This window comes from Triticum aestivum, chromosome 2D (assembly GCF_018294505.1).
Source record: "Triticum aestivum cultivar Chinese Spring chromosome 2D, IWGSC CS RefSeq v2.1, whole genome shotgun sequence".
Taxonomy (NCBI): domain Eukaryota; kingdom Viridiplantae; phylum Streptophyta; class Magnoliopsida; order Poales; family Poaceae; genus Triticum; species Triticum aestivum.
The window spans coordinates 164,520,602-164,542,524 of NC_057799.1; positions in this window are offsets into that span (position 1 = coordinate 164,520,602).

Below are 21,923 nucleotides of genomic sequence, written 5' to 3' on the forward strand. Positions count from 1 at the left end.
TATATTTCTTGCGGATCTTATTACTCTTGGGTGTTTGGGCACCCGAGATGGACGAGGTCACCTCGGAGCCACAATCCATTAGTGAATCTTCGTGGTGGTGTTGGGAGTTTTCAATTAAGTTGTGGAGAGAGCCCCAGCCTTGTTTGTAAAGGTTCTGGTTGCCGCCTTCAAAGGCACCGCTAGTGGATTCATGGCACCCTGCATAGTGTGAGAGCGTGAGGAGAATAGGGTGAGTCCTTGTGACACTTGGGGAGCATTGTGCCTCCACACCCCTTCAACGGACATACGTCCTGTTGGGGAACGTAGTAATTTCAAAAAAATTCCTACGCACACGCAAGATCATGATGATTCATAGCAACGAGAGGGGAGAGTGTTGTCCACGTACCCTCGTAGACCGACAGCGGAAGCGTTATCACAACGCGGTTGATGTAGTCGTACGTCTTCACGATCCGACCGATCAAGCACCGAACGCACGGCACCTCCGAGTTCTACACACGTTCAGCTCGATGACGTCCCTCGAACTCCGATCCAGCCGAGTGTTGAGGGAGAGTTTCGTCAGCACGATGGTGTGGTAACGATGATGATGTTCTACCGACGCAGGGCTTCGCCTAAGCTCCGCAATGATATTATCGAGGTGTAATTTGGTGGAGAGGGGCACCGCACACGGCTAAAAGATCTCAAGGATCAATTGTTGTGTCTCTGGGGTGCCCCCTGCCCCCGTATATAAAGGAGCAAGGGAGGAGGAGGCCGGCTCTAGGAGGGGGCGCACCAAGTGTGGAGTCCTACTAGGACTCCCTAGTCCTAGTAGGATTCCACCTCCCATATGGAATAGGAAAAGAGGAAGGGAAAAAGAGAAGGAAGGAAGGGGGCGCCCCCTTCCCTAGTCCAATTCGGACCAGACCAAGGGGAGGGGTGCGGCCACCCTTGAGGCCCTTTTTCTTCTTTCCCGTATGGCCCAATAAGGCCCAATACGTATTCCCGTAACTCTCCGGTACTCCGAAAAATACCCGAATCACTCGGAACCTTTCCGAAGTCCGAATATAGTCGTCCAATATATCGATCTTTACGTCTCGACCATTTCGAGACTCCTCGTCATGTCCCCGATCTCATCCGGGACTCCGAACTCCTTCGGTACATCAACATACATAAACTCATAATAAAACTGTCATCGTAACTTTAAGCGTGCGGACCCTACGGGTTCGAGAACTATGTAGACATGACCGAGACACGTCTCCGGTCAATAACCAATAGCGGGACCTGGATGCCCATATTGGCTCCCACATATTCTACGAAGATCTTTATCGGTCAGACCGCATAACAACATACGTTGTTCCCTTTGTCATCAGTATGTTACTTGCCCGAGATTCGATCGTCGGTATCTCGATACCTAGTTCAATCTCGTTACCGGCAAGTCTCTTTACTCGTTCCGTAACACATCATCCCGCAACTAACTTATTAGTCACAATGCTTGCAAGGCTTATAGTGATGTGCATTACCGAGTGGGCCCAGAGATACCTCTCCGACAATCGGAGTGACAAATCCTAATCTCGAAATACGCCAACCCAACAAGTACCTTTGGAGACACCTGTAGAGCACCTTTATAATCACCCATTTACGTTGTGACGTTTGGTAGCACACAAAGTGTTCCTCCGGTAAACGGGAGTTGCATAATCTCATAGTCAGAGGAACATGTATAAGTCATGAAGAAAGCAATAGCAACATACTAAACGATCGGGTGCTAAGCTAACGGAATGGGTCAAGTCAATCACGTCATTCTCCTAATGAGGTGATCTCGTTAATCAAATGACAACTTATGTCTATGGCTAGGAAACATAACCATCTTTGATTAACGAGCTAGTCAAGTAGAGGCATACTAGTGACACTCTGTTTGTCTATGTATTCACACATGTATTATGTTTCCGGTTAATACAATTCTAGCATGAATAATAAACATTTATCATGATATAAGGAAATAAATAATAACTTTATTATTGCCTCTAGGGCATATTTCCTTCAGTCTCCCACTTGCACTAGAGTCAATAATCTAGTTCACATCGCCATGTGATTTAACATGAATAGTTCACATCACCATGTGATTAACACCCATGGTTCACATCGTCATGTGACCATCACCCAAAGGGTTTACTAGAGTCAGTAATCTAGTTCACATCGCTATGTGATTAACACCCAAAGAGTACTAAGGTGTGATCATGTTTTGCTTGTGAGATAATTTTAGTCAACGGGTCTGTCACATTCAGATCCGTAAGTATTTTGCAAATTTCTATGTCTACAATGCTCTGCATGGAGCTACTCTAGCTAATTGCTCCCACTTTCAATATGTATCTAGACCGAGACTTAGAGTCATCTAGATTAGTGTCAAAACTTGCATCGACGTAACCTTTTACGACGAGCCTTTTGTCACTTCCATAATCGAGAAACATATCCTTATTCCAGTAAGGATAATTTTGACCGCTGTCCAGTGATCTACTCCTAGATCACTATTGTACTCCCTTGCCAAAATCAGTGTAGGGTATACAATAGATCTGGTACACAGCATGGCATACTTTATAGAACCTATGGCCAAGGCATAGGGAATGACTTTCATTCTTTTTCTATCTTTTGCCGTGGTCGGGCTTTGAGTCTTTACTCAATTTCACACCTTGTAACACAGGCAAGAACTCTTTTCTTTGACTGTTCTATTTTGAACTACTTCAAAATCTTGTTAAGGTATGTACTCATTGAAAAACTCATCAAGCGTCTTCATCTATCTCTATAGATCTTGATGCTCAATATGTAAGCAGCTTCACCGAGGTCTTTCTTTGAAAAACTCATTTCAAACACTCCTTTATGCTTTACAGAATAATTCTACATTATTTCCGATCAACAATATGTCATTCACATATACTTATCAGAAATGCTGTAGTGCTCCCACTCACTTTCTTGTAAATACAGGCTTCACCGCAAGTCTGTATACAACTATATGCTTTGATCAACTTATCAAAGCGTATATTCCAACTCCGAGATGCTTGCACCAGTCCATTGATGGATCGCTGGAGCTTGCATATTTTGTTAGCACCTTTAGGATTGACAAAACCTTCTGGTTGTATCATATACAACTCTTCTTTAATAAATCCATCAAGGAATGCAGTTTTGTTTATCCCTTTGCCAGATTTCATAAAATGCGGCAATTGCTAACATGATTCGGACAGACTTAAGCATAGATACGAGTGAGAAACTCTCATCGTAGTCAACATCTTGAACTTGTCGAAAACCTTTTTGCGACAATTCTAGCTTTGTAGATAGTGATACTACTATCAGCGTCCGTCTTCCTCTTGACAATCCATTTATTCTCAATTGCTTGCCGATCATCGGGCAAGTCAACCAAAGTCCACACTTTGTTCTCATACATGGATCTCATCTCAGATTTCATGGCCTCAAGCCATTTTGCGGAATCTGGGCTCACCATCGCTTCTTCATAGTTCGTAGGTTCGTCATGGTCTAGTAACATAACCTCCAGAACAGGATTACCGTACCACTCTGGTGCGGATCTTACTCTGGTTTACCTACGAGGTTTGGTAGTAACTTGATCTGAAGTTACATGATCATCATCATTAACTTCCTCACTAATTGGTGTAGAAGTCACAGGAACAGATTTCTGTGATCCAATAAGGGAGCAGGTACAGTTACCTCATCAAGTTCTACTTTCCTCCCACTCACATCTTTCGAGAGAAACTCCTTCTCTAGAAAGGATCCATACTTAGCAACGAATGTCTTGCCTTCGGATCTGTGATAGAAGGTGTACCCAACTGTCTCCTTTGGGTATCCTATGAAGACACATTTCTCCGATTTGGGTTTGAGCTTATCAGGATGAAATTTTTTCACATAAGCATCGCAACCCCAAAATTTTAAGAAACGACAACTTTGGTTTCTTGCCAAACCACAGTTCATAAGGCGTCGTCTCAACGGATTTTGATGGTGCCCTATTTAACGTGAATGTAGCTGTCTCTAATGCATAACCCAAAACGATAGTGGTAAATTGGTAAGAGACATCATAGATTGCACTATATCCAATAAAGTACGGTTATGATGTTCGGACACACCATTACACTGTGGTGTTCCAGGTGGCGTGAGTAGTGAAACTATTTCACATTGTTTTAACTGAAGGCCAAACTCGTAACTCAAATATTTTACCTCTGCGATCATATCGTAGAAACTTTTATTTTCTTGTTACGATGATTCTCCACTTCACTCTGAAATTCTTTGAACTTTTCAAATGTTTCAGACTTTGTGTTTCATCAAGTAGATATACCCATATCTGCTCAAATCATCTGTGAAGGTCAGAAAATAATGATACCTGCTACGAGCCTCAATATTCATCGGACCACATACATCTGTATGTATGATTTCCAACAAATCTGTTGCTCTCTCCATAGTTCCGGAGAACGGCGTTTTAGTCATCTTGCCCATGAGGCACGGTTCGCAAGCATCAAGTGATTCATAATCAAGTGATTCCAAAATCCCATCAGTATGGAGTTTCTTCATGCGCTTTACACCAATATGACCTAAACGGCAGTACCACAAATAAGTTGCACTATCATTATTAACTTTGCATCTTTTGGCTTCAATATTATGAATATGTGTATCACTACGATCGAGATCCAACAAACCATTTTCGTTGGTGTGTATGACCATAAAGGTTTTATTCATGTAAACAGAACAACAATTGTTCTCTAACTTAAATGAATAACCGTATTGCAATAAACATGATCAGATCATATTCATGCTCAACGCAAACACCAAATAACACTTATTTAGTTTCAACACTAATCCCGAAAGTACAGGGAGTGTGCGATGATGATCATATCAATCTTGGAACTACTTCCAACACACATCGTCACCTCGCCTTTTACTAGTCTCTGTTTATTCTGCAACTCCCATTTTCGAGTTACTACTCTTTAGCAACTGAACCAGTATCAATTACCGAGGGGTTGCTATAAACACTAGTAAAGTACACATCAATAATCTGTATATCAAATATACCTTTGTTCACTTTTACTAGTCTCTGTTTATTCTGCAACTCCCGTTTCGAGTTACTACTCTTAGTAACTGAACCAGTATCAATTACCGAGGGATTGCTATAAACACTAGTAAAGTACACATCAATAATCTGTATATCAAATATACATTTGTTCACTTTGCCATCCTTCTTACCCACCAAATAGTTGGGGTAGTTCCACTTCCAGTGACCAGTCCCTTTGCAGTAGAAGCACTTAGTCTCAGGCTTAGGACCAGACTTAGGCTTCTTCACTTGAGCAGCAACTTGCTTGCCGTTCTTTTTGAAGTTCCCCTTTTTCCCTTTGCCCTTTTCTTGAAACTAGCGGTCTCGTCAACCATCAACACTTGAAGTGGTCTCGTCAACCATCAACACTTGATGTTTTTCTTGATTTCTACCTTCGTCGATTTCAGCATCACGAAGAGCTCGGGAATTACTTTCGTCATCCCTTGCATACCATAGTTCATCACGAAGTTCTACTAACTTGGTGATGGTGACTAGAGAATTCTGTCAATCACTATTTTATCTGGAAGATAAACTCCCACTTGATTCAAGCGATTGTAGTACCCAGACAATCTGAGCACATGCTCACTAGTTGAGTGATTCTCCTCCATCTTTTTGCTATAGAACTTGTTGGAGATTTCATATCTCTCAACTCGGGTATTTGCTTGAAATATTAACTTCAACTCCTGGAACATCTCATATGGTCCATGACGTTCAAAACGTCTTTGAAGTCCCGATTCTAAGCCGTTAAGCATGGTGCACTAAACTATCAAGTAGTCACCATATTGAGCTAGCCAAACGTTCATAACGTCTGCACCTGCTCCTGCAATAGGTCTGTCACCTAGCGGTGCATCAAGGACATAATTTTTCTGTGCAGCAATGAGGATAATCCTCAGATCACGGATCCAATCCGCATCTTTGCTACTAACATCTTTCAACATAATTTTTCTCTAGGAACAAAAAATAAACACAGGGAAGCAACAACGCGAGCTATTGATCTACAACATAATTTGCAAAATACTATCAGGACTAAGTTCATGATAAATTTAAGTTCAATTAATCATATTACTTAAGAACTCCCACTTAGATAGACATCTCTCTAATCATCTAAGTGATAACGTGATCCAAAGCAACTAAACCATGTCCGATTAACACGTGAGATGGAGTAGTTTCAATGGTGAACATCACTATGTTGATCATATCTACTATATGATTCACGCTCGACCTTTCGGTCTCTGTGTTCCGAGGCCATATCTGTATATGCTAGGCTCGTCAAGTTTAACCTGAGTGTTCCGCGTGTGCAACTGTTTTGCACCCGTTGTATTTGAATGTAGAGCCTATCACACCCGATTAACACGTGGTGTCTCAGCACGAAGAACTTTTGCAACGGTGCATACTCAGGGAGAACACTTATATCTTGAAATTTTAGTGAGAGATCATCTTATAATGCTACCGTCAATCAAAGCAAGATAAGATGCATAAAGGATTAACATCACATGCAATCAATATAAGTGATATGATATGGCCATCATCATCTTGTGCTTGTGATCTCCATCTCCGAAGCACTGTGCTTGTGATCTCCATCTCCGAAGCACCGTCATGATCACCATCGTCACCGACGCGACACCTTGATCTCCATCGTAGCATCGTTGTCGTCTCGCCAACTTATTGCTTTTACGACTATCGCTACCGCTTAGTGATAAAGTAAAACTATTACATGGCGATTGCATCTCATACAATAAAGCGACAACCATATGGCTCCTGCCAGTTGCCAATAACTCGGTTACAAAACATGATCATCTCATACAACACATTATATCACATCATGTCTTGACCATATCACATCACAACATGCCCTGCAAAAACAAGTTAGACGTCCTCTACTTTGTTGTTGCAAGTTTTACGTGGCTGCTACGGGCTTAGCAAGAACCGTTCTTACCTACGCATCAAAACCACAACGATAGTTTGTCAAGTTGGTGCTGTTTTAACCTTCGCAAGGACCGGGCGTAGCCACACTCGGTTCAACTAAAGTGAGAGAGACAGACACCCGCCAGTCACTTTTAAGCAACGAGTGCTCCGAACGGTGAAACCAGTCTCGCGGAAGCGTACGCGTAATGTCGGTCCGGGCCGCTTCATCTCACAATACCGCTGAACCAAAGTATGACATGCTGGTAAGCAGTATGACTTATATCGCCCACAACTCACTTGTGTTCTACTCGTGCATAGCATCAACGCATAAAACCAGGCTCGGATGCCACTGTTGGGGAACGTAGTAATTTCAAAAAAATTCCTACGCACACGCAAGATCATGGTGATGCATAGCAACGAGAGGGGAGAGTGTTGTCCACGTACCCTCGTAGACCGACAGCGGAAGCGTTATCACAACGCGGTTGATGTAGTCGTACGTCTTCACGATCCGACCGATCAAGTACCGAACGCACGGCACCTCCGAGTTCTACACACGTTTAGCTCGATGACGTCCCTCGAACTCCGATCCAGCCGAGTGTTGAGGGAGAGTTTCGTCAGCACGACGGCGTGGTGACGATGATGATGTTCTACCGATGCAGGGCTTCGCCTAAGCTCCGCAATGATATTATCGAGGTGTAATTTGGTGGAGGGGGCACCGCACACGGCTAAAAGATTTCAAGGATCAATTGTTGTGCTTCTGGGGTGCCCCCTGCCCCCGTATATAAAGGAGCAAGGGAGGAGGAGGCCGGCTCTAGGAGGGGGCGCACCAAGTGTGGAGTCCTACTAGGACTCCCTAGTCCTAGTAGGATTCCACCTCCCATATAGAATAGGAAAAGAGGAAGGGAAAAAGAGAAGGAAGGAAGGGGGAGCCCCCTTCCCTAGTCCAATTCGGACCAGACCAAGGGGAGGGGTGCGGCCACCCTTGAGGCCCTTTTTCTTCTTTCCCGTATGGCCCAATAAGGCCCAATACATATTCCCGTAACTCTCCGGTACTCCGAAAAATACCCGAATCACTCGGAACCTTTCCGAAGTCCGAATATAGTCGTCCAATATATCGATCTTTACGTCTCGACCATTTCGAGACTCCTCGTCATGTCCCCGATCTCATCCGGGACTCCGAACTCCTTCGGTACATCAACATACATAAACTCATAATAAAACTGTCATCGTAGCTTTAAGCGTGCGGACCCTACGGGTTCGAGAACTATGTAGACATGACGGAGACACGTCTCCGGTCAATAACCAATAGCGGGACCTGGATGCCCATATTGGCTCCCACATATTCTACGAAGATCTTTATCGGTCAGACCGCATAACAACATACGTTGTTCCCTTTGTCATCAGTATGTTACTTGCCCGAGATTCGATCGTCGGTATCTCGATACCTAGTTCAATCTCGTTACCGGCAAGTCTCTTTACTCGTTCCATAACACATCATCCCGCAACTAACTTATTAGTCACAATGCTTGCAAGGCTTATACTGATGTGCATTACCGAGTGGGCCCAGAGATACCTCTCCGACAATCGGAGTGACAAATCCTAATCTCGAAATACGCCAACCCAACAAGTACCTTTGGAGACACCTGTAGATCACCTTTATAATCACCCATTTACGTTGTGACGTTTGGTAGCACACAAAGTGTTCCTCCGGTAAACGGGAGTTGCATAATCTCATAGTCAGAGGAAAGTCATGAAGAAAGCAATAGCAACATACTAAACGATCGGGTGCTAAGCTAACGGAATGGTCAAGTCAATCACGTCATTCTCCTAATGAGGTGATCTCGTTAATCAAATGACAACTTATGTCTATGGCTAGGAAACATAACCATCTTTGATTAACGAGCTAGTCAAGTAGAGGCATACTAGTGACACTCTGTTTGTCTATGTATTCACACATGTATTATGTTTCCGGTTAATACAATTCTAGCATGAATAATAAAAATTTATCATGATATAAGGAAATAAATAATAACTTTATTATTGCCTCTAGGGCATATTTCCTTGACGTCCCCTAAAGGAGGGAACTTTGGAAACACATCCTCGTCTTCATCGTCTCCACTTTTGGTTATCTCATTCCTTTACTTTGTGCTAGCTTCTGCCTTGTGTTTACTCTTGTTATATTTTGTTGCTCATTGTGCTTGTCATATAGGTTATCCACCTAGTTGCATATATACATAACCTATCTTTTGTTGAGCCTAAATTCGGGAACAAAGTTAAAATTGTTAGTCACCTATTGAACCCCCCCTCTAGCCGACCATATCAATCCTTTCAATTACAACTTCAGGCCTATTAGGATGCTACGTGGACTAGTGATCCCTGAATCATCATTCATTTTCTGCTTGATGTGTTTTTCTTGGTGGTTCTCTCATTGCCTGGAAGATGTAGAAACAAAATACAGTTTTCCCTTCGACTGTAGAGGATGTGTTGCAAGCTATGGCTCTTTTGATGACAGAGATGACCTAGCTACAGTTACTTCAAGAGTTTTGTGTTTGTGTCTGATAGTACATGCCTTATTACTATTGCGGGCGACCCTGTGGAGCATGAACTTGTCGGCGTTCTGGACCCGGGGGTGCCCAGACTTGCCTGCCTGCGCCCCGAGGCGTGGCTCCACCAACGGCCTGGAACGGCCCAGCTTTAGCAGCGACAACACAAGACCCTCGCGAGGGGCCAAGCCTCGCGAGGCGGACGACACCAAGACCTCCCTGGGGGTGGTCTCACTAGGCTGTCTCCCGAGGAGTGGAGATATCTATGAAAGGGACACCTCGCGAGGTTCGCGTGACGTGAGCCATGACGACCAAGGCCAGGCGGGTGCCAGCGGGCGCAGTGTACCAGTTTCCTCTTTGGTGCTAAGGAGGCAAGCGCAGGCGCGGGGTCCCGAGGCATCAGGCAAAGGTTTCCATATCGGTGCAACATGACCAGGACCAACAGGACGGAGGTCACCGCGGAGCCCACAACAGCATCACCACCAGAGCCTTTGGCAGGCGAAGACCACCTTTTGTCAGGATAGCTTGTACTAGTTGTCCCCCTTCAAACTTGGCCATTGTGGGATCCCTTCCCGCCTAACATTTTAGGAAGAGGACCAAGGCCACTATAAATAGGACTTAGCCACCACCATAGACCGGACGGATCGTTTCCACCCGGACCATCTCACCAGCTCATCGAGCCCAAGAACACCTCACCTCCTGAGGCTGTTCATCCACTGTACTAGCTCATCCTCAGCCCCTCGAGACAATCCACCACACACTGGAGTAGGGTATTACACCGCAAGGTGGACCAAACCAGTATAAACTCTCGTGTCTCTTGTTCTTTGGGTCTGTCGAGCTAGGTTGTGAGATCGTTGAGCGAGCGAGCTAGGAAGAGAGTGTTCTTCGTGGGCACCCCAGAGTTCGAACCTCACAAGGGTTTGCCGGAACCCAAAATCCAACATTTGGCGCGCCAGGTAGGGGTGTGCCAAAGCCCCTCTTCCGTTGATCGACCTGCCGACACCCCGCGGTTCCAATGTTTGACGACCCGAGGACTCACGCCAACCATTGGGCCGCTTGGCCCGTCCGGGCGGCGCCGTCCGCCCAGGAAGACCTCAACTCCGCGCTCCAGGCGGCCCGCACACCGCCGAACACCGCCGGACGCGGGCGGCGCGGACCGACGCCCTCCGCCCTCGCGCCGCGGCGCACGCGTGATACGTCTCCAACATATCATTAATTTTTGATTGTTCCATGCTATTATATTATCCATCTAGGATGTTTTATATGCATTTATATGCTATTTTATATGATTTTTGGGACTAACCTATTAACCTAGAGCCCAGTGCCAGTTTCTGTTTTTTCCTTGTTTTTGAGTATCGCAGAAAAGGAAAACCAAACGGAGTCCAATTGACCTAAAATTTCACGGAGATTATTTTTGGACCAGAAGAAGCCCACGGAGTATCGGAGATGGGATAGAAGAGTCCCGAGGCACCCACGAGGGTGGGGGGCGCGCCCTACCCCCCTGGGCGCGCCCCCTACCTCGTGGCCGCCTCGGAGACCCCCGTGACTTGTTCCCGACGCCAAAACCTCATATATATACCCAAACTTCCAGAACATACCCCCGTGTCTTAAGGTGTTATTCTAGTACGAACTCTATGATAGATCGAACGAAAAGAATAGCTTCGTGTTATTTTACTACGGACTCTTGAATAGATCGATCAGAAAGGATAACTTTGAGGTGGTTTCGTACCCTACAATAATCTCTTCGTTTGTTCCCCGCTATTAGTAACTTTGGAGTGACTCTTTGTTGCATGTTAAGGGATAGTTATATGATCCAATTATGTTATTATTGTTGAGAGAACTTGCACTAGTGAAAGTATGAACCCTAGGCCTTGTTTCAATGCATTGCAATACCATTTTCGCTCACTTTTATCATTAGTTACCTTGCTGTTTTTATAATTTCAGATTACAAAAACCTATATCTACCATCCATATTGCACTTGTATCACCATCTCTTCGCCGAACTAGTGCACCTATACAATTTACCATTGTATTGGGTGTGTTGGGGGCATAAGAGACTCTTTGTTATTTTGTTGCAGGGTTGCTTGAGAGAGACCATCTTCATCCTGCGCCTCCCACGGACTGATAAACCTTAGGTCATCCACTTGAGGGAAATTTGCTACTGTCCTACAAACCTCTGCACTTGGAGGCCCAACAACGTCTACAAAAAGAAGGTTGTGTAGTAGACATCAAGCAATTTCTGGCGCCGTTGCCGGGGAGGTGAGTGCTTGAAGGTATATCTTTAGATCTTGCAATGAAATCTTTTTGTTTCTTGTTTTATCACTAGTTTAGTTTATATAAGAAAACTACAAAAAAATGGAATTGAGGGTGCCTCATATACTTCATCTTTTTAATATCTTCCGTGAAAATAAGGATTCCTATAATTGTGCCAAAATGCTAGAAGAAGAATGCATTAAAATGTTTGGCACTAAATCTTTGAATGATGAGCATGATTGCAATGTTGTTAGTATGAACTCTTTGAATATCCATAGTACTCATGATGATTGCACTAGTCATGATGAAAATGTCTCTTATAAGCATGTCAACTTTTGTGGAGTGCATAGAGTTTGCAAGTACACACCAAATAGGGAAGATAGATTTTGCAAGAGGCATAAGTATTTAAAAACTAAATGGTTGCAAGAGAGGCTAGATGTTTGTTCTAAAAATTTAAATTTTCTTAGCCGTACTTGTGAACTTTGCAATGAACGTGGTCATTTAAATCTCCAATGCAAATTGTTTCATGATCAAATCGTGTCCAAAAATTGTGATGACTTGATTTCCCTTGCACATCATAATGAACTTAGTTTGCTTTTGGGTTATGATGAAATGAAACGTATAACTAAGGATATTCCAGAATTTGTCCTTGATAAAGTTCTTGATTTTGATCTAGAGGAAATTTATATGTATTGTGCGGTGAATTGCATTGAAAATCCTTATATTGCCAATTACATAAAGACAAGAAAACAAATAGAAGATGAAGAGAATACTAATGAAAGGGAAGAGATTTCCCAATATTCTCCTATTATTTCTTATGATGAATCAGGTAATGAGGAGGAGCTTTCTATTCAACCAATCTCATTAATAAGGAGCTCCAAAAAGAGGATTAAACCCACACATGATGTGAAGAAGGAAAAGAAAAGACGGAGAAGCAAAGGTAAAAAGGTATCCCTCCCAAATGATGTTGCTCCTATTACTCATTGTGATGATGATAATTGCTATACTGTTGGTGCTATCCATACTATTAATGATGAGAGTGATTATGCTTATGATATGAAAAGGCCCAAGCTTGGGGATGCCATGTTTTATGAGAATGAAAAGTTTGAGAATTTATTTGCTGCAATTAATGATTGTCCCAAGCTTGGGGATGCTATGTTTTATGAAGATGATATGTTTAACCTCCCAAGTTTTGATATGAAAATTTATTATGATGCTAGCATGCCTCCTATTTATGATGGTTATATTGATGAGAGTGGGTTTGGAAGAGTGTCAACTTTAGGAAGTTATGATCCCACTATTTTGGAGGGTGTTGAATCTTATTGTGACAATTATGAAGTTTGATTTGGAGAGGTCATGACTTTATTTAGTAATGATTCCACTATCTTGGAAGAGGTTTCAATTGATTATGATGAGAACAAAGTTGCTACTTATGATGATTATTGTGATGACACTTATGCTATAAAAAGTAGTGATGATTATATTAAAACTTGTCATGATTATGATTACCCTTTTTCTAAACATTACTCTTTTAATGTGGAAACAATTTATAGTATTCGAGTTTCTTATGGTACTCCCACAATTCCGAATGAGAAGAATTTTGCTTATGTGGAGAGTAGTAAATTTTTTATGCTTGTAGATCATGAAAAGAATGCTTTATGTGATGGTTATATTGTTGAATTCATTCATGATGCTACTAAAAATTATTATGAGGGAGGAACATATGCTTGTAGGAATTGCAATAATATCAAGTTTCCTCTCTATGTGCTTAAAGTTTTGAAGTTATGCTTGTTTTGCCTTCCTATGCTAGTTGATTATTGTTCCCATAAGTTGTTTGCTCACAAAATCCCTATGCATAGGAAGTGGGTTAGACTTAAATGTGATAGTCATATTCTTCATGATGCTCTCTTTATGTTTCAATTCTTATCTTTTATGTGAGCATCATTGAAATCATCATGCCTAGCTAGGGGCGTTAAACGTTAGCGCTTGTTGGGAGGCAACCCAATTTTATTTTTGTTCTTTGCCTTTTGCTCCTGTTTAGTAATAAATAATTCATCTAGCCTCTGTTTAGATGTGGTTTGATTGTTTTAATTAGTGTTTGTGCCAAGTAGAACCTTTGGGAAGACTTGGGTGAAGTATTTGCGATCTTGCTGTAAAAAATAGAAACTTTTGCGCTCACGATATTAGCTGCCATTTTTTACTGGAGAGTGATTTTGTGCCAAGTAGAACCTTTGGGAAGACTTGGGTGAAGTCTTTGCGATCTTGCTGTAAAAAACAGAAACTTTTGCGCTCACGAGATTAGCTGCCATTTTTTACTGGAGAGTGATTTTAGGTTGATTATTTTTGAAGATGATTAATAGACAAATTACTCAGGTCCACCAATTTATTTTAGAATTTTTGGAGTTACAGAAGTATTCAAATGATACAGATTACTACAGACTGTTCTGTTTTTGACAGATTCTGTTTTTTATTGTGTTGTTTGCTTATTTTGATGAATCTATGAGTAGTATCGGAGGGTATGAACCATAGAGAAGTTGGAATACAGTAGATATTACACCAATATGAATTTAGAATGAGTTCACAACAGTACCAAAAGTGGTGATTTATTTTCTTATACTAATGGAGCTTACGAGTTTTCTGTTAAGTTTTGTGTTGTGAAGTTTTCAAGTTTTGGGTAAAGATTCGATGGACTATGGAATAAGGAGTGGCAAGAGCCTAAGCTTGGGAATGCCCAAGGCACCCCAAGGTAATATTCAAGGACAACCAAGAGCCTAAGCTTGGGGATGCCCCGGATGGCATCCCCTCTTTCGTCTTCGTTCATCGGTAACTTTACATGGAGCTATATTTTTATTCACCACATGATAGGTGTTTTGCTTGGAGCGTCATTTTTGTTTTGCTTGCTGTTTGAATAATATCCCAAGATCTGAATTTCTTAAATGTTAGAGAGTCTTCACATAGTTGCATAATTATTCAACTACTCATTGATCTTCACTTATATCTTTCGGAGTAGTTTGTCATTTGCTCTAGTGCTTCACTTATATCCTTTTAGAGCACGGCGGTGGTTTTATTTTGAAGAAATAGATGAACTCTCATGATTCAATTATATTATTTTGAGAGTCTTAAACAGCATGGTAATTTGCTTTGGTTATGAATTTAGTCCTAATATGATAGGCATCCAAGAGGGATATAATAAAAACTTTCATATAAGTGCATTGAATACTATGAGAAGTTTGATTCCTTATTATTGTTTTGAGATATGAGGATGGTAATATTAGAGTCATGCTAGTGAGTAGTTGTAAATTTGAGAGATAATTGTGTTAAAGTTTGTGATTCCCGTAGTATGCACGTATGGTGAACTGTTATGTGATGAAGTCGGAGCATGATTTATTTTTGATTGTCTTCCTTATGAGTGGCGGTCGGGGACGAGCGATGGTCTTTTCCTACCAATCTATCCCCCTAGGAGCATGCGCGTAGTACTTCATTTCGATAACTAATAGATTTTTGCAATAAGTATATGAGTTCTTTATGACTAATGTTGAGTCCATGGATTATACGCACTCTGACCCTTCCACCATTGCTAGCCTCTCTTGTGCCGCGCAACTTTCGCCGGTACCATACACCCACCATATACCTTCCTCAAAACAGCCACCATACCTACCTATTATGGCATTTCCATAGCCATTCCGAGATATATTGCCATGCAACTTTCCACCGTTCCGTTTATTATGACACGCTTCATCATTGTCATATTGCTTTGCATGATCATGTAGTTGACATTGTATTTGTGGCAAAGCCACCATTCATAATTCTTTCATACATGTCACTCTTGATTCATTGCACATCCCGGTACACCGCCAGAGGCATTCATATAGAGTCATATTTTGTTCTAAGTATCGAGTTGTAATTCTTGAGTTGTAAGTAAATAAAAGTGCGATGGTCATCATTATTAGAGCATTGTCCCATGTGAGGAAAGGATGATGGAGACTATGATTCCCCCACAAGTCGGGATGAGACTCCGGACAAAAATAAAAAAGAAGAGAAAAAGAGGCCATATAAAAAAGGCCAAAAAACAAAAAAAGAGAGAAAAAGAGAGAAGGGGCAATGCTACTATTGTTTTACCACACTTGTGCTTCAAAGTAGCACCATGATCTTCATGATAGAGAGTCTCCTATGTTGTCACTTTCATATACTAGTGGGAATCTTTCATTATAGAACTTGGCTTGTATATTCCAATGATGGTCTTCCTCAAAATGCCCTAGGTCTTCGTGAGCAAGCGAGTTGGATGCACACCCACTTAGTTTCTTTTTGAGCTTTCATACACTTATAGCTCTAGTGCATCCGTTGCATGGCAATCCCTACTCACTCATATTGATATCTATTGATGGGCAACTTCATAGCCCGTTGATACGCCTAGTTGATGTGAGACTATCTTTGTAACACCCACGATGCGGCTATATCTCCCACGTGTCGAGGCACGACTTAGAGGCATAACCGCATTGTACGTATTGTCGCAAGAAGGGTCATCTTCACACAATCCCATGTAATGAACAAGAATGGGATAACGAGAGTTGGCTTACAATCGCCACTTCACACAAAACACAAATTAATTCATACATCATCCAAAATCCACACATAGACTGACTACGGTCAAATCCAAATGAAAATAAGATAACCCCAAATGCTAGATCCCCGATCGTCCCAACTGGGCTCCACTACTGATCATCAGGAAACGAAACATAGTAACGACCACGTTCCTCGTCGAACTCCCACTTGAGCTCGGTTGCGTCATCTGCACTGGCATCGTCGGCACCTGCAACTATTTTTATCTTTGAGTCACGAGGACTCAGCAATCTCACACCCGCGAGATCAAGACTATTTAAGCTTATAGGAAAGGATGGGGTAATGAGGTGGAGCTGCAGCAGGCACTAAGCATATATGGTGGCTAACATACGCAAATGAGAGCGAGAAGAGAAGCAACGCAACGGTCGCGAAGCTAGACATGATCAAGAAGTGATCCTGAAACTACTTACGTTCATGCATAACTCAAACCGTGTTCACTTCCCGGACTCCGCCGAGAAGAGACCATCACGGCTACACACACGGTTGATGTATTTTAATTAAGTCAAGTGACAGGTTCTCTACAACCGGACATTAACAAATTCCCATCTGCCTCATAACCGCGGGCACGGCTTTCAAAATATAATACCCTGCAGGGGTGTCCCAACTTAGCCCATTATAAGCTCTCACGGTCAACGAAGGATAAACCTTCTCCCGGGAAGACCCGATCAGTCTCGGAATCCCGGTTTACAAGACATTTCGACAATGGTAAAACAAGACCAGCAAGACCACCCGCTGTGCCGACAAATCCCGATAGGAGCTGCACATATCTCGTTCTCAGGGCACACTAGATAAGCTAAGCGTACATGTACCAACGTAACCCAAGTTGCCAAGGGATGGTCCCGCACGGTGCTCTAGTTTGGACCAACACTCGGAGGAGCACTGGCCCGGGGGTTAAAATAAAGATGACCCTCGGGCTCGCGAAAACCCAAGGGAAAAGGCTTAGGTGGCAAATGGTAAAACCAAGGTTGGGCCTTGATGGAGGAGTTTTATTCAAGGCGAACTGTCAAGGGGGTCCCATAAATCACCCAACCGCGTAAGGAACGCAAACTCAAGGAACATAATACCGGTATGACGAAAACTAGGGCGGCAAGAGTGGAACAAAACACCAGGCATAAGGCCGAGCCTTCCACCCTTTACCAAATATATAGATGCATTAATTAAATAAGAGATATTGTGATATTCCAAAATATCCATGTTCCAACATGAAACCAACTTCAACTTCACCTGCAACTAGCAACGCTATAAGAAGGGCTGAGCAAAAGCGGTAACTTAGCTAAACAACGGTTTGCTAGGAAAGGATGGTTAGAGGCTTGACATGGCAAATATGGGAGGCATGATATAGCAAGTGGTAGGTAGCGCAGCATGGCAATAGAACGAACAACTAGCAAAGCAAAGATAGAAGTGATTTCGAGGGTATGGTCATCTTGCCTGCAAGGTTCTCAGAGTTGTCGAAAGCTTGATCCTCGTAAGCGTACTCAACAGGTTCCTCGTTCACGAACTCGTCTCCCCGATCTACCCATAGCAAGAACACAAGCAATGGAACCACAATCAATCACGGGAAATGCACAAGCAACATGATGCAAAACATGTATGATATGCGAGATGTGGTATGTGACGCATATGCGTGCTCCGGAAGAAAAATGATGAACAAGGCAGTAACTTGGCAAACCAAGTATGTCACTGGAAAGATGAGATGATTTCGGTCGAAATCGATATAAAGATCACTGGAAACGGATGCACGGTTTGCAAATGGCAAGCAAAACAAGAATGACACGATCTGCGATTAACAGCATGATAGCACTTAGAATACATCAAGTAACTATGCTACAACACTCCAACATAGCAACGAAGCATATGACAGTAATCTACAGGAGATGCTTGACAAAAGATGAACACTGAGCTACGGCTAGATCACAACATAACAGGTTCAAACAGGCATGGCAAAAGTGCAAAAGATATCGGGTTCACAGACTTGGTGAAATTACTGGGCATGGCTGAAACAGCATCAGATAGCAATGTTCAGAGCAAGCAATCAACATGCTACAGGAATTTATCATAGCAAAACAAGGCATGGCATGAATCTACTAAATGCATAGAACAAAAGTCCCTTACTGACCATAAGCCAAAAAGGACCAGAAAATATGATAGCACCCATGTAAACATAGCAAGTTTTGTTAACAGGTTTCAGACTTAGCAGAAAACAGAGCATTGCAGTAACAGCATTATGAAGGCATCTTTGTGAGCTTGATTCACTCACCACAAAGCAATGCATGACAAAACAAGCATATCTACAGCAAGATGGCATGTTTATGAAGCTATCCATGGCAAGAGCAAATACATAGCATGAATGGATCAACTACAACAACCTTGGCAAAATTGAATATCATGTTAAGAATCTGCCAGAAATATTTTATAGCAAAAGTAGAGCAAGATTGAGTCATGCTAGGGCACACCATAATTGCAAACAGGGGCATGGATGGAATGGATCCCTAGAAAATAGGGTTTGGACTGTTTAAATAGCTAGGTGGACTAGCTTAAGGCAAAACGAACCCTCCGATCAAAATTGAACGGTCGAGAAAAATAGGCTGTGGAGTCCAATAAAGAAAACGGAGATGTTTTATAGATGTTTGGGGATGATCCGGACCCAACGGTGATGACTGAGCGGGTCGGGTTCGGGACAGGTTTCGGACGCGCGCGAGAAGGGGTTTTGTGCATTGTGCAGAGAGGGTCAAACAATCGGGCAACAAAAGAATGGTGGGTCTGAGAAAAGGTCAACGGAGGCGAGGAGGTATGCGGCAACTACGAACGGATGCAAACTTTAAGAAAACATGCAGATGCAATGCTCATGATGACATGATGAAATGCAACAAACAAAATAAAACACACGGCGACAACGAAAAACATGGAAGGCGTCTGAAGCGTCGGTCTTGGGGCGTCACAATCTTCTCCCTTTTTGTCTTCTCCACAACCACCATTCTATTCCACCTATAGTGCTATGTCCATGGCTCACGCTCATGTATTGCGTGAAGATTGAAAAGGTTTGAGAACATCAAAAGTATGAAACAATTGCTTGGCTTGTCATCGGGGTTGTGCATGATTTAAATATTTTGTGTGATGAAGATAGAGCATAGCCAGACTATATGATTTTGTAGGGATAGCTTGCTTTGGCCATGTTATTTTGAGAAGGCATGATTGCTTTGTTAGTATGCTTGAAGTATTATTGTTTTCATGTCAATATTAAACTTTTGTTTTGAATCTTATGGATCTAAATATTCTTGCCACAATAAAGAAGATTACATTGATTAATATGTTAGGTAGCATTCCACATCAAAAATTCTATTTTTATCATTTACCTACTCGAGGACGAGAAGGAATTAAGCTTGGGGATGCTGATACGTCTCCAACGTATCTATAATTTTTGATTGTTCCATGCTATTATATTATCCATCTAGGATGTTTTATATGCATTTTATATGCTATTTTATATGATTTTGGGACTAACCTATTAACCTAGAGCCCAGTGCCAGTTTTTGTTTTTTCCTTGTTTTTGAGTATCGCAGAAAAGGAAAACCAAATGGAGTCCAATTGACCTAAAATTTCACGGAGATTATTTTTGGACCAGAAGAAGCCCACGGAGTATCGGAGATGGGATAGAAGAGTCCCGAGGCACCCACGAGGGTGGGGGGCGCGCCCTACCCCCCTGGGCGCGCCCCCTACCTCGTGGCCGCCTCGGAGACCCCCGTGACTTGTTCCCGACGCCAAAACCTCATATATATACCCAAACTTCCAGAACATAACCTAGATCAGGAGTTCCGCCGCCGCAAGCCTCTGTAGCCACCAAAAACCAATCGGGACCCTGTTCCGGCACCCTACCGGAGGGGGAATCATCACCGGTGGCCATCTTCATCATCCCGGCGCTCTCCATGACGAGGAGGGAGTAGTTCACCCTCGGGGCTGAGGGTATGTAACCGTAGCTATGTGTTTGATCTCTCTCTCTCTCTCTCTCTCTCTCTCTCGTGTTCTTGATTCAGCACGATCTTGATGTACCGCGAGCTTTGCTATTATAGTTGGATCTTATGATGTTTGTCCCCCTCTACTCTCTTGTAATGGACTGAGTTTTCCCTTTGAAGTTATCTTATCGGATTGAGTCTTTAAGGATTTGAGAACACTTGATATATGTCTTGCATGTGCTTATTTGTGTTGACAATGGGATATTCATGTGATCCACTTGATGTATGTTTTGGTGATCAACTTGCGAGTTCCGTGACCTTGTGAACTTATGCATAGGGGTTGGCACACGTTTTCGTCTTGACTCTCCGGTAGAAACTGTGGGGCACCCTTTGAAGTTCATTGTGTTGGTTGAATAGATGAATCTGAGATTGTGTGATGCATATCGTATAATCATACCCACGGATACTTGAGGTGACATTGGAGTATCTAGGTGACATTAGGGTTTTGGTTGATTTGTGTCTTAAGGTGTTATTCTAGTACGAACTCTATGATAGATCGAACGGAAATAATAGCTTTGTGTTATTTTACTACGGACTCTTGAATAGATTGATCAGAAAGGATAACTTTGAGGTGGTTTCGTACCCTACAATAATCTCTTCATTTGTTCCCCGCTATTAGTAACTTTGGAGTGACTCTTTGTTGCATGTTGAGGGATAGTTATATGATCCAATTATGTTATTATTGTTGAGAGAACTTGCACTAGTGAAAGTATGAACCCTAGGCCTTGTTTCAACGCATTGCAATATCATTTTCGCTCACTTTTATCATTAGTTACCTTGCTGTTTTTATATTTTCAGATTACAAAAACCTATATCTACCATCCATATTGCACTTGTATCACCATCTCTTCGCCGAACTAGTGCACCTATACAATTTACCATTGTATTGGGTGTGTTGGGGACACAAGAGACTCTTTGTTATTTTGTTGCAGGGTTGCTTGAGAGAGACCATCTTCATCCTGCGCCTCCCACGGATTGATAAACCATAGGTCATCCACTTGAGGGAAATTTGCTACTGTCCTAGAAACCTCTGCACTTGGAGGCCCAACAACGTCTACAAGAAGAAGGTTGTGTAGTAGACATCAACGCGCACTGCCATGCGGTATTGAGGCTACGCTGCGGCAACGGCACCGCACACCCGACGGGAGCAGGCGAACATGCGAGCCGCGCTCATCGTGGCGCGGGAGCTGCTGCGATGCCGGCTGGCGGAGAGCGGCCGTGATGCGCTACTGGAACGCGCCGGCGAGCTGGTGGACGCTGCCTCTAGAGGTACGCTGCCTTTCTGCTCCTTGCCCACGCCTCAGGTTGTGGCAGAAGTGAAGGAAATATGCCCTAGAGGCAATAATAAAGTTATTATTTATTTCCTTATATCATGATAAATGTTTATTATTCATGCTAGAATTGTATTAACCAGAAACATAATACATGTGTGAATATATAGACAAACAGAGTGTCACTAGTATGCCTCTACTTGACTAGCTCGTTAATCAAAGATGGTTATGTTTCCTAGCCATAGACATAAGTTTTCATTTG